The sequence below is a fragment of the Meriones unguiculatus genome, assembly GCF_030254825.1.
Source record: "Meriones unguiculatus strain TT.TT164.6M chromosome 13 unlocalized genomic scaffold, Bangor_MerUng_6.1 Chr13_unordered_Scaffold_39, whole genome shotgun sequence".
Taxonomy (NCBI): Eukaryota; Metazoa; Chordata; class Mammalia; order Rodentia; family Muridae; genus Meriones; species Meriones unguiculatus.
Window position 1 is genome coordinate 1097759 of NW_026843648.1, and position 13837 is coordinate 1111595.

The following is a 13837-nucleotide window of genomic DNA, read 5'->3' on the forward strand; positions in this document are numbered from 1 at the left end:
ACAGGCCGCAAATGCACACCCTCATGGTTTTATAAATGGTAAATGCACCTGGGTCAGCCCTGCACAGGTAGATGATGAAAAACATTTAAGGGTGAGGGGAGGAAGACCCCCTCCTCATCTTCAGTGATGCTCTCCAAGCTCAGACACACGTAGGAACCTTCTCAGAGGAATTCATCCAAACCCTTGGACGAGAGGAGTTCTGGAGGAGTTTTGAATTCCCTGCAGTCACCAGAGCGGTTAGTGCCACCTGAATTCACTATGCCAATTTCTTGAGAAAAAATTTGAAGCCACTGCCTGACCTCCACATGGGCTGAGATGCTGTGGCCTCCTTGATGGGTCTTTCTCGAGTTCTGTTTAAGTCCCTCGGTTTCCTATTCTTGTATTTGAAGAATGATTGACACAAACAAACACAGAGAACATTAGAATATGACAATGGAAATGATATTTCTTTCCCATGAGCCAAGTTTGGGAAACTGCCACTGTAGTGAAAGACTGTTGACATAGAGCCTCTTTTTCCTTTCTTCAGTAAGATCTGACTGAAGCCTGGCCTGTGAGTTCAAGGCCAGCCTGGTCTACAGAGTCCTGGACAGCCTAGAAAAACAAAAACAAGCAAACAAACAAAATCCAACCATCCAAAACAAATCGAAACAGACAAACACAAACAGCTGCTATGGGAAGTTGAAATTGTATGTATTTTAGTATATAAAATTTAGGAAATAAACCCAGCTTCTATCTTGTCATGGCCTTAACTCAACCTTCACATCCACACTCACTTTTCTCTCTGTTCCCCAGTGCCTCCTACTGAGGGAAATAACTGCTGAGGTCCTAGTGAGTACTATTTCCCTTCTATTTCTTCAGCAACAATTTCACAGTTGAATCATATAAGGACAGGCTGGAAAGGGCAGCGACTGAACCTCTTTGTAGATAGGATTCACTACAGAGCAGTTGCATCAGAGGCAAGAGAAACAATTCGGCCATGAGACAAGCAGCCTTGGATTCATCCCTGGCTTGGGTTTCAATTCTGATCTGATGTGGCATCAAAGGGTTCCATTATTTCTCTTCCCTTGTTTTCCCTCCCTGTCACCCACACCCCAATGAATCATGTCCCTGCCCTTCCATGATGAGCTCACTAGAATGAGGTCATGGGCCAACAACCTACTCCTGTCTGTAGTCTTCCCACCAGCAACAAGAAACCATAACCATGAATTTCATTATCCAGTGGCTCTTTGGAATGTATAAAGCAGAGCCTTGTGATTTTGCCACCTTTTCAAGATGTTCATACACAAGTGTAAGGCTGTGTCAACTCTATATGCACTCTCATCTGACGATGAAAGGTTTGTTTTTTAGTAACATAAGTCTGGTGTCCTGCACTACTAGGGTACTGTGTGAACAAACCAATCCATAAATATATAAAATATATCTATTAAATATATGTATATAAAAACCAATCCATAAATATATAATATATAATTATATATAAATATATATGGTATACATAATATATATAAAATATATCTCTATAACTATATTAATATATTTATATAAAATAACAATCCATAAATATATAATATATATACAATTACATATAAATATATGTTATACAGTATATAATATATCACATATCTATATAAATATATTAATATATTTATATAAAATATATTAAAAAATAAATATTGTAAACCCGGTTAAGAAAAAATCACTATGCTTCTGCTCACTGAATGCTTTATAATATTAACACATCATGACTTCTGAATCATTGGAGGGTGGCAATTCTTTCCTGTTTTCTTACAAGTGCTTGTTATGTTTTGTTTTTTGTCTTGTTTTGTTTTTGTTTTTTTTACAACTCTGCTTTATTTGGGGGTGTTTAAGCCTCAGCTTCCCCATTGTGGGGAATAGGTAAAACAGACCTCTTTACTTCTCTGGGCTGTTGTTGATCAAGGGTCCTTTGAGAGTTTCCATATCAATCCCCATCAACTGCAGATACAGCCACCTTCTCTCTACCCCAGGATGTGCTCAGAGGCCCTCTTAGTGCATGAGGCATGCCTGTTATCAGCTGTCAAAAAGCCATGTCCTGACAGACCATTAATAGGTGTGGACGAACTATGTGCAAACTGAAATCCCACACTTGGGATTAAGATGGAAACAAATTCACACAACATTCCCAGCACTTCAATTCTGTCTCCTCACTGTGGCCTCCAACTATCAGGAACCCATTTGACTCCAACCAGGCTTGCTACCCTGAATAAAAGGAGGAGGCCGCTACCCAGGTTCTAGTTATGCAAAAGCCAAAATAGACAGAGACACTGGACACATATAGAAGTAGGACCAACTTCCGGGGGCAACTCAATCAAAACCACCATTATCCCAAAAGGACTTAAATCAATGTGTCTTTTAAGGACTGGGGAGACATCTCAGGTATGTCTATGTGCTGCCAAACTGGCTCTTGTGTATTTTTACTGGCTGAATGCATTGTTAAATCGGGCCACTAGGAAACATTTTTGTTTCCATTCAAGCGAGTCCTTGCACAACCAAGAGTTCACCTAGTGACTTAATATCCTTCCTGCAAAAATCAGACTGGTATGCAGGGCCCATATTCTTCCCATATAGTCAGTTCCTGCACCTTCTCCAAACATGTCCATTTCCAAGGGAAACCATCTCATTAAGGGCCTCCTCGACAGCCAGAATATGCATTGTTTCCTTTTGGAGACATTGAGGTGAGAACTTTTTTTCAGATTACAGGCCTCGACTTCCCCTCCAAAGTTCAATATAATCTTGTTCAGTTTAAGCGGGGACTGTGTTTTCAGAAGAGCCCCTGGTAAGGGCTTCTGGAAGGTTTGTACTTTGGGAGCCAAGGTGACCCTGGCCTGGCTGTGGATAGGCCTGTCTTTTAAGTGGTTCACCAGCATACTGGCTCCCTTCAAATTCTTTGGATCTGCACCAAACAGAGCATATGTTTTAAGCTTTAAGCTTTAAAGAGAAACCCATGAGTTGTTTTTTTAATTATTTATTTATACATATGAGCACTCTGTCTGAATATATGCCTGTATGAAACAAGAGAGCACCAGATCCCATTGTAGACAGTTGTGGGTCACCATGTGGGCTACTGGGAATTGAACTCAGGACCATCTGGAAGGGCAGCCAATGCTCTTCACCACTGAGCCATCTCTCCAGCACCCACCCATGAGTTTTTAAATCAGATAAGGCCATTCAGCTCTTCAGTCCTTAAGCTCTGGTTTCTCACGGTTCCCCATGAGAACAGCCTCACCAAATAAAGAAAAGTGTCCGGCTTTTTCCATGCATAATTTTTATCTGCAGGGAAAACCTCCCCAAGACCTGCACATGCACACACACACACAACCTCTCTCATTGGTCCTTGTGGGCACAGGTGAAACTTAGGTGCAGTTATCTGAGCCCAATATGAAGCCACAAAACAAAAATCTTGTTTCTTGAAATTTCTCTGATAGGGGAGGTCCTCCTCCCCTTTAATCTGATCCTAGCCTATCAGGTCTCATCAGGACTGGCTGCATTGTATTCCTCTGTGGCCTGGTCAGGCTGCTCCCCCCCCCCGTAGGAGGAGGTGATTAAAGAGCCAACTACTGATTTCATGTCAGAAACAGTCCCTGTTCCCCTTACTAGAGTTCCCACATGGATACTGAGCTGCCATGGGCTACATCTGAGCAGGAGTTCTAGGTTATCTCCATGCATGGTCCTTGGTTGGAGAATAAGTCTCAGAAAAGATGGAGTGGGGCATGGATGGAAATGAGGGAGCAAGGGTGAGATTGGGAGAGATTGAAGGAGGGGCCTATAGATGGGATAGAAAGTGAATGAACTTGGAATATTATAAAAAATAAAATGTTAAAAAATCATTTATATTCAGAAATGAAATGTATAAGGAACTCAGTCTCAACCCAAATTTTGTTAGCAGCTTTTACACTTTTTGCCAAGAGGGCATTTTGCATTTATTACAAAACACAATCCATATTGTTCTCTGAGAAGACTATATGACTCCTGTGGGAGTCATTTATAAATCCTAATAAACTCCTCTGTAGTACTTGTAAATCACTGTAAACTCGACATTTCACCCAAGATGAATATGATGTAGCATAACTTAAGAATCCTGCAATCATTTTTGTCAGCATTGTTTGATTCTACTAAGTATGTTCTCTAGACATATTAATAATATTAATCATCTCACAAGAATGGGCTTCTTGGTGTATGTGATTCCTACCTTTTATATATTATATTATATTATATTATATTATATTATATTATATTATATATTATATATGTATATTACTGCTAAAGCATTTAAACACCATGGTAATTTAATAAAGAATTCACCTTAATTTGTATTTTGTTCTTTAATTATAAAATGTATAAATAATTAAAAAAATGCTCTTTACTTAATATCCAAGGGCACCTTCCATTTGTGGAACAGATGGGTAACTCCACTGCAGTGAGGAATGGGCTAAGGAAGCCTGATCCACCAGGAGGAAGAAAGAGAACTGCTTACTGAGTGCTGTGGGGCCTCCGGCATGCCCTGAGATCTTGAATTTGGGAGCCTAGGGTCCCTTCCCACAGAGGAGAGCAGCAAGTGGCTCAGCGGCAAGTGTGGGAGGGCTGGGTGGTCCCGAGGCTGGGAGGACAGGCGTTAGTGCTGCTGAAATGTGAATCTCCTTAGACCTGAAGAAGGCACGGTCCTGGCCTGGAAGCCAGGGTCAGGGAATAACGGGCTGAGTCCCTTCCACACACTCTAACCCTAAGGGAGACACCCTAACCCTAAGGGAGCCCTCCTGTCACACAAAAATCTCTGGCCAAACAGAGCCTCTGACCGGACCTGCCAGTCAAGAGAGGGGGCGTGTTCTTCCGTGTGCCTTTGTATGGGTTCAGCTCCTGCTGCTGAGCAAGTTCTCAGGGTTCCAGGTGAAGAGCTCTGATCGCTGCCGCCGCTGCTTGGGTGCTGTAAGGGAACTGAGGCAAGCTACGAAGTTGCAACATGGTGAGTGCAGGGAGAAGAAGGCGGCTGAGCGGCGGGAGCTGGTGTGCGGGGTCTCTTCCAGGACTGGCTAGTCAGCGGCGGACCCTGGGGACGAACCTTGTGGTCCTGAGCTCTCGCTGGAACCAGTGGTGGCATCTGAGTCACTTCGCTGAGGGGATAGCATCCGCGCAGAGCGTTTGCAGCAGGGGTTCTTGTGCAGAATCATCCTCGTGGCTGGACACCAAACTCGGAATACTTGAGTTTGTCTTCAGTGTTCCAGTTTCTCTAGTGTCTTCTACAAGTTCTGCTCTTAGCATTTAACCTTTGGATGTGAGATCCATTCAGAGGTAGTTTTGTGGGGGTTGGAAATGGCATCTCGTGTGTTGGGTAGCACTCCAATATTAAGCTGTGATGAGGAAGAGTAGAATTGATGATGTAAAGGATTGGGAAGTATAGGTGACACTAAATAGAATTTAGCCAGGGGAGAGGACTGCCTCTCAGTCACCCCACAGGTATGCTAACCAGGCCTGTTAGAGATTAGCATGCTAGCATACACATGCTGACCGGGCTTGTCCAGAAATTTGGCTCTAACCCTAGCAAAAAAGAGAGATAAATGTGATTTACAACCAGCTACCGGGCCGATCCTCATATCAAAGAACAGGCCTCTACGGAGTGGCTCAAGGCGGTCTCAGGGTCACTACCAACATTATAGCCTGTGGTGACATAAAGGTGTTAAAGTAACATTTATTCCCCTGATGTAGTTTTCCTCCAGGAACTTAGTGCCTTCATCTGCTAACCTAGGCCTAGTCCTGCAAGCTTCTAGCCTCCATACAATCAAATCTAGGCTTAGAATGTTTTCATCCTCTGAGACTTGGTGCTGAATAAACTCACCCTTTCTATTTCTTTTAGAACTCTTGCTAGGCTGTTCAACTCAGCTGTTCTGGCTCAGACTCCCCTCCAGTCTGGCTTCTCTTAGTTTCTGACTGAATTGCTCTGTTTGACCTCATACTAACTTTGGCAATATGTTATAATCCTCTAGATGGTTCTCATTCTCTGGCTCTGTCTGTCTTCACCTGTGCCTAGTTCAACTTGTGTCTGTAAAAGTCTCCCAGTAAAACTTTTTTTCTGAATTCTGCAAACTCAACTTGACTGCATTGCCTCTCAACTCACTGACTCACTCAGCTGAACAGCCTGAGCAGAAATGGCTAGAACTCAAACATCTGCATGCCTCAGTTTCCTGAGGGTTAGGATTAAAGGTTTATACCATCACACCCAGACCTAAGCTTTTCTTTCCTGAAGCTTGCGCTATACCTGGCTTGCCTAGTCCACAAGGATCAGCTTATTTCTCTCTGCTGTGATTAAAGTTGTGTTTGTATTCCAACCAGACTGTGTAGACCTAGAAAGTCTTTGGATTTGATCTCTTGCTAGAACAGTCATGTTCTGAATTAAAATTCATTTACCTAAAGGTCCAGATTTGTTTTTGGGAAAAGAATAGTTTTTTCCACAGGGGCAAGTCTATACTGGTTGACAACACTTTGAAAAGGAAAACAACAACAACAGAAAAAACAAACAAACAAACAAACAAACAAAAAATGTCTTTGTGTTCATGGCTGACATGATCAATGAAGGCATTCCATGAGGCCTTCATGTAAGAGGAATGGCATAGTTCTTTCTCAAACCCATTAACATTCTTGGCATAGCCAGTAACAGACAGGGGCCTAGGCCTTGGGAGCTTTCACTAAGTTATCCATGTATTTAGAATAAAATGGAGTTCCTTCTCAAAAGCGAGGAACATGTTTGGGAGAGCCTGTAATGGTCTGAGTCCCAGGCCTTTGGGGGGGGGCATTGCTTCAGATCATAAGATACTAGCTCTTTCCACCACTTGGGGCTGTGGTTGTCACTTCCAAGGCCACTGTAGGCTTAGTTAATAATGTTCTTGAGAGACCCTGTGTTCCTCTTAATGCAGCTTTATTTCATTAGACTCCTCATGAGTTTGTTCCTACATATGATATTTTCTTCTGACATTATAGAAGTTAACCATTTCCTTCCATTTCCCCTGTGTTGATATATTTTTTAATGTATACACCTTACCCTTGTTCATTCAAATACTGATTTCTTCTGCACCCCACCCCCAACTCTCTGGTTTCAATCCGGATATTGCATTGTGATACTCATTTTAGGCATCCTGTCTCAACTCTTGTGTAAACAGGACAATATAAAGCAACTAGACACAGTGTTGATCAGGGAGGAGGCAGAGGACAGGAAAGAGGGGAGGAGCCAGAAAGCAGGAATGAGTGGGAGGAGAAGGGGTGAGAGGAGAGTGAGGAGAGCAGAGCTGGAGGAGAGATCTTGGAGGACATGGAACATGAACCAGACCTAAGATTTCACAAAAAGCAAGTTTAATGTGGGAAATCTAAATATTAGGAAACTGAGGGCTTGGAGGTTTAGGAGGGAGTAAATATTGCCCAGCATTGTGTTCTAGGTTAACTAAAAGCTAAGTCTCTGTGTGGTGATTTGGTTATACAGCTGTTTAAGATTAACTGCAAGCATTACCGGTAGATAAACCAATAGTAAATATTAATCGTCTCCTACAAAACCCTTGAAAGTAGTATACCAGATGTTATTCTTGAGAAGCTAACATGGCCATGGACCTCTCAGAGGCTGAACCACCAACTAAATAGTATTCATGGGCTGGACATAGAACCCCTCCATATATGTAGCAGATGTGTATCTTGGTCATCATGTAGCTCTCCTAACAATGGGAGTCCTGGCTGTTTCTGACTCTGTACCTGGGTTTGGATCACTTTCCTCCACCTGGACTGCCTTGCCTAGCTTCAGTGGGAAAAGGTAAAATTGGTTCCATTTAGACTTGATGCATCAGGGTATGTTGGTACTTAAGTGGGGAAGGAGATCTGCTCCTATGAGGATAGAGGTAGGGAGGAGTGGGGTGTGGGGATGAGACAGGGAGGAAAGGAGGGTGGATTTTTCCATCTGGCTGTTAAGTGATTAAATAAATGAACTGAAGGATAAAAATGCTTACTCAGCTTAACACATAGCTTGTATAAGACATCCCCACCCCAGCTTTTATTTTTTCCAATGTTGCCTTTTTCTCTTCTGGCACACTCACTTCAGGACCCTGTCACTGAAGAATGACCTGCTGTTTGAGGGCACTAGTCTACTTGTGGCAATATTTTTGCTGTGTAAATCTTTCTAAGTGGCTAGACTTACAAGTCTCCAGTCCCCATTTAAATTGTTGAAAACATAACCTGGGGACTGAACCTAAAAGTGACTTAAAGGTTACAAGATATGTGTAATGCAAAATTTTGTCCTCAGCTGGCTCCTTTTGAGCATTGGCCAGAGCTGAATGTATGCTGTCATTAATTGCATGCTGTCTTAATCTTTTAATTGTGTTTGCAGTGATTTCTCCTTGGGAGGGGATATTAATTCTAGACCAGCTGCATCTTCAGCCTGGTAGATAAATGTTTCCAAGACAAGCTATTCAGACTGAGGTCACCTTCATCCCAGTCTGTTTCTTCCTAGGGCACTGACCTTGATTTCCTCTTGATTAAACTTTCTAAATTCTTTAGTTAAAGGGTTGTACCAAAAAAGAATTTTATAATTTGAATTAGTGATATACTGTCCATTGTAGTTACAGTGAAAGGATTTCCATGTGGAGCATGGTTTCTGCCTTCTGTTCAGAACAGGAAGAACATTTTTTTATGTACAATTGCTGGGTGAAACAGGATAGGCAATAGCTAGATCAAGGACTAAAATTTAAGGCAGTCAGCTGCAGGGGTCACCCTATGAAGGACATGATCCCCACAGTTTTAGTGAGATTTTTCAATTTCTAGCACATATTAACTTTTGCATGTGAGTGAAAATAGACCAGATTGGTGGGTGTTCAATTTAGGTAGCTTAGATGGAGCAGGTGAATATTGAATTTCCAAGTAAGGTCTATCCTATGCATTTATGTGCAGTCTTCTTGGACAGGACTATGTCTGCTCAGAAATTTGAGACTAGTGCTAGTGGCAGTAATCTCAGCAGCTAACACTGCAGGTAGAATCAAGTCGAAACTGTATCCAATTAATGCCAATAGCTCTACCAGAAAAGGGCCTGCTTTTATTAAAAGTCAGTATACCTACACATTTTTCAATTATATTTATCTTTCTAAAAAAGTCAATTGTTGGTATTACTTACTAAGTTTTATTTTCTTTATGTATCACTGCTCTAATCTCTTATTTGTTTCTCTTTTCCAACATTTCCCAGTTATTAAGAATTTCATTCCTGGGACAAGAGACATGTCTCAGTGGTTAAGACATGTCTCAGTGGTCTCTTTTTCTAAAGGACCCAGATTCAATTCTCAGCACCCACATAGCAGCTAACATAACAGCTAACAACTGTTAACATAACACTGTTTCTACCTGCCATAGGTTAATGGTTGGCATTTCAGCCTTCTAGCCTAGGGTCTGAGTTCCCCTTCCCCTGGATGGTCTTACTAATGTAATCCAACCATTTTGGTTACCTGGTCTTTTTCATCTATTATTTAATATCCTAGCCTCTTGGTCTGGCTTTGCCCTCTCCTCTCCTCCCTTTCCTTGTAAGGCTCGCAGTCATGTCCCCTCTGAACTCTCCCAGACATCCCTGCCTCTTGCTATTCTGTCTCTTTTATGTATAATAAACTTTCTACTATAACATACCTAGAATCATCCATGTCCTTACCTTTTTTTCTTTTTTTCATTCATTTCTCATTTACCACTCCTTACTTTTAAATTCATGGTCACTTTTTGCTGTAATTGTTGTTACTGTTTGACTTTGACTTGTTTGGCTTTGGGATTTCTCAGCTATGAGGTAGGGATAGCTGCACTGAACATTGATTGTGTGTTGGAATATGCACACAAAGGACCCTGTGTCTTGGAAGAGGAACTATCTCCTTGTGTCTTGGAGACTGGAATGTTGTACTAAAATACAGATTTCTTATAGTAGGGCTCTGTCTGACCCTAAGGTGGAAGGGCTCAACTGGGAAGGCCTCAGCTGTCTGAGCCTTTTGATTGGATTCCCCAGTAGAGGAGCTGCTACTGTCCTGAAGCTCAGCCAGGTGGCTGAAGGAAACAAGGGACTCTGGGCAGACCTACCAATCAGCAGCACCACTGGAAGGTAGCTCATATTTTCTTTTCAGGATTCTTCTCTGATGCAGCTGAAGAGAACTGTGAGGGGAACCACAAACCATGCAATGGTGAGTCTGTGGGCCACTGTCCCAAAAGACAGGAGGAACAGGTCTGCTAAGCTCTCTGAGTCTGATATGGTGATGCTGAGACTGTGAGTCTACTGTAGTTCTGTTGATCTATGTGGTGACTTGGGGAGTGGTCCTTTGTCACTGATTCTCCCTTGAGTATGGATTTCTTGGGGGCCTTGGGTGGGGATCTGGGAGAATTCCTCTGCAGCCCTGGCAGTTTAAAATGATGCTTAAAATATCACTGTCCAGTGTGCACACACATACATTGCTTTTGGTGTGTATTGGGAAGACAGACTGGAAAACTAATAGTCTGCTCTCTAGAAGTTCTGAACCTTGCATTCCACATTCAGGTTTGTGTGGACAATTTTATAAATAGTTTTAAAGCTGGTAGAGAAGGGGCTATGTGCATCCTCCAGCAATTTTTGTTTGCAATCTTTTTATCTTTTCACTACTTTCAACCACAGTGTTGTGACTCAGGAAAATTTAATTTCAGGACACAAAGTGAATTTCTGAAATGCAGAGGTTTTTAAGGTGTGCATGGTGTTGGGTAGGTGTGTAATGCAGATTCCATATCTTGTGGCACAATCCATGTGGGAGTAAGCAAACATGAAAACATTCACCACATCGGTTTGTGTGTGGCTTTCATTGGGGCTGGATTTGTCTGAAACCACAAGAATGCATGAGGGGCTGTAGAATCGTAGCCCACTTTTTGGATCACTTTTTTTTTAACAGAGAGCTCCAGAGCATAGAGCATGTTTTCTCTTCTTTTGGAAGAACAATCTATAGTAGCTGGTGGGTCACAAATATACTTTAGCGGTCAGTTTGAGTTGCTTTTGTAAGAGTTTTGAAGTCTGTGTTTATTTAATTTCTACACATATATAACCAAAGGTAACTTGGTCAAGTACACATTTTTCCTGGCAGAGTTTCATTGGGAATTTTGAGGGAAATTGGAATATATTTTTAAGCTTATGGTTTTCACTTTTTCTCTTCATCTCCTAATTTTGTCAAAACTGTTGTACACATTCTTGGTATTTGTAGCTCTGAGATACATTCTGAGGTCATAGCTGCCCATGTGTGTACTCTTACTTCATAATCCTATTTGGAATTCTGTATCATTTTTCATGGGATATAGCTTTGGAATCATCTTTCCTCTTAGAAATTCATAGAAATTTTCTTCAGATTCTGTTGAATTCATGTTGAAAATAGCCAACATCTTTGTATTTTTAAATAGATCATTTCAATATTGTCGTTTACTCTAGTATAAAAGGGTAAATGATATTATCCTACATAATCATTTGTTTAGCAAACTACAGTTAGTACATAAAATTGAAAGTGATATGAAATAATTTTCAATCTATAAAAAGAAGACCAGTATAGAGTTTACTGACAGAAAAAATGTTGTTACAGTCAGAAAAGCTATCTCATCAAGTATAATTTGAGAAGACAAAAAGTGAAAATAATACATGGTCCAGAATTGAAGTATAAATTTGAATGTGATATGGGATCGTGTATTAGCATACAAAATCAACTCTTGATAGCAGAATTTGGGATTTCCTGTGGATACAAACTAAAATTAGGTAACATCAAGTAGTTTTAGAGTCAATGTAAAACTGCAAGTATTTAATGTATGTAATCTGATGGTTTTGCAGATATTACCCCTACCCACACACCCTCATTACCAAAAGCAACACAATAAACCATGTTTTTACACATTCTCATTGTTTCCATGTTTATGTGTGCCTACATTGCACAGAGCTCTCATAAAATGACAGAATTGCTATGGATCCTAACAGTCTTCTCAGTAAATTTTCAGGTACTTTAGATTGGTTTTAAATAAGTATCTGAATTCTCATGCTTATTGCATTTATGTTCGTGGTGGCATACCTTTCAAAATAACCTAATTCTTCATTTGTTGAGGTCACTCTGAGTATCTCAGGAGGACAGTATGGTAAATAAATGAAGACAATAGCAATGGTTAAAGGATTACTCACTTTTAAAAGACTCTCACAGTCAGTGCTGTATTAGTCATGAAAGAGGATATAAGTACAGCATAAACAGTGTTAAATCAACAAACTTCTCTTTCTCTCTCTAATTTCAATCTTGCTGCATTTCTATATGTCCATTGGGTAGGAGACGTTCAATTATCTTGTCTACCTAATGAAAGGCAGAAACAACACAACCTAGGTGAAGCAATCACTTTCAAAGAATTTTTATAACATTTTTTAGTTGGTATGTGGAGAAGGAAAATCAAATATCAGACTTTTTAGAGCAAAAGTTGTTATGGAAAAAAAGCAAATGTGCTTTTATAGTATAGTATAAAAATGCAGATAGTTGGTTTATTTTGATGGTCTGAGAGCTTTATGCCAATGAGTCATGCTACACGAAGTGAAAATGAGTTAAGAAACAGACTGACTTGTTTTGTTTGAATTGAAATAATGACAATAAATTACAGTTGATTAAAAATGTAATAGTCTTACACAAGTGACACTTTTCTCAGTTTTGTTCTGATCAGCTAACCTGTCTTAGATGGTAATACTTTTATTTTTATTGGAAAAACATGTCTAAACACTTAACATTTTAAAACATCAGTTTGTATATACTTAATGTATTATATATTTAATGTATAGTGTATAACATTATGCATTTATTTCTGTTATTGTGAATATTATTCAAACATTCTTTTTGGTTGCTTCTTTTTAAAGATTTTATTTATTTAATTAATGTTCTGTCTGCACATGCGCCTGCATGCCAGAAGAGTGCAACAGACCACAGTATAAATGGTTGTGAGCCACCATGTGGTTGCTAGGAATTGAACTCAGGAGCTCTGAAAGAACAGAGAGTGTTCTTATCTGCTGGGCCACCTCTCCAGCTCCAAACTTTAGTTTTTATTATAGAGAAGAAAGAGTACTCTTTTGGAATTAAGTGAGCAGGGACCCCTATAATTCCACATAACAGCAGAAAATTACCATTTTTTTACCTGCATGATATATATTTCACATTGGTGAGAGCAAAACTTCTGATTTCACAGATCTAGATGGGACTAAAGAATAAGCTTGTTAAACTCCTGAGTGATGCTTTCTCTCTATGCACAGAGAACAATAACTGTACGTCATGATTGTGTTTTCCTAGTCGTCACTATTTCACTTCTCTTTGATTGCATCCCTTTTTCCCATTTTTTAGGTAGGAAAATTTAATTAATGCTTTTTAATTGAAAAGGATTCTTCCCTCATACAATATATTCTGACCACTGTTTACCCTCCCTCTACTTCTCCCACATCCAGCATACCTCCCTTCTTCCCCAGATCCACTCCTTCCACTCTGTATCCTTTTCAGAAAAGAACAGGCCTCCAAGATAGGACTGCCAAACAAGACCAAACAAGATACAAAACGATAAAGCAAAGAGACCTCACATTGAGGATTGAAAAGGAACCTGAGAGGGGAAAAAGATTCTCAAGAGCAGGTGAGAGAGTCAAAGCTACACCTGTTCCTAATGTTAGGATTCCCACAAAAATACAGAGCTAACAGCCATGACACCTCAGTAGAGGACCTGGTGCTGAGACATGCACATGCAATGCTTGCCATTTATGTCTCTGTGACATTCCTGGCCATGCAGGGAGTGGGTTCCA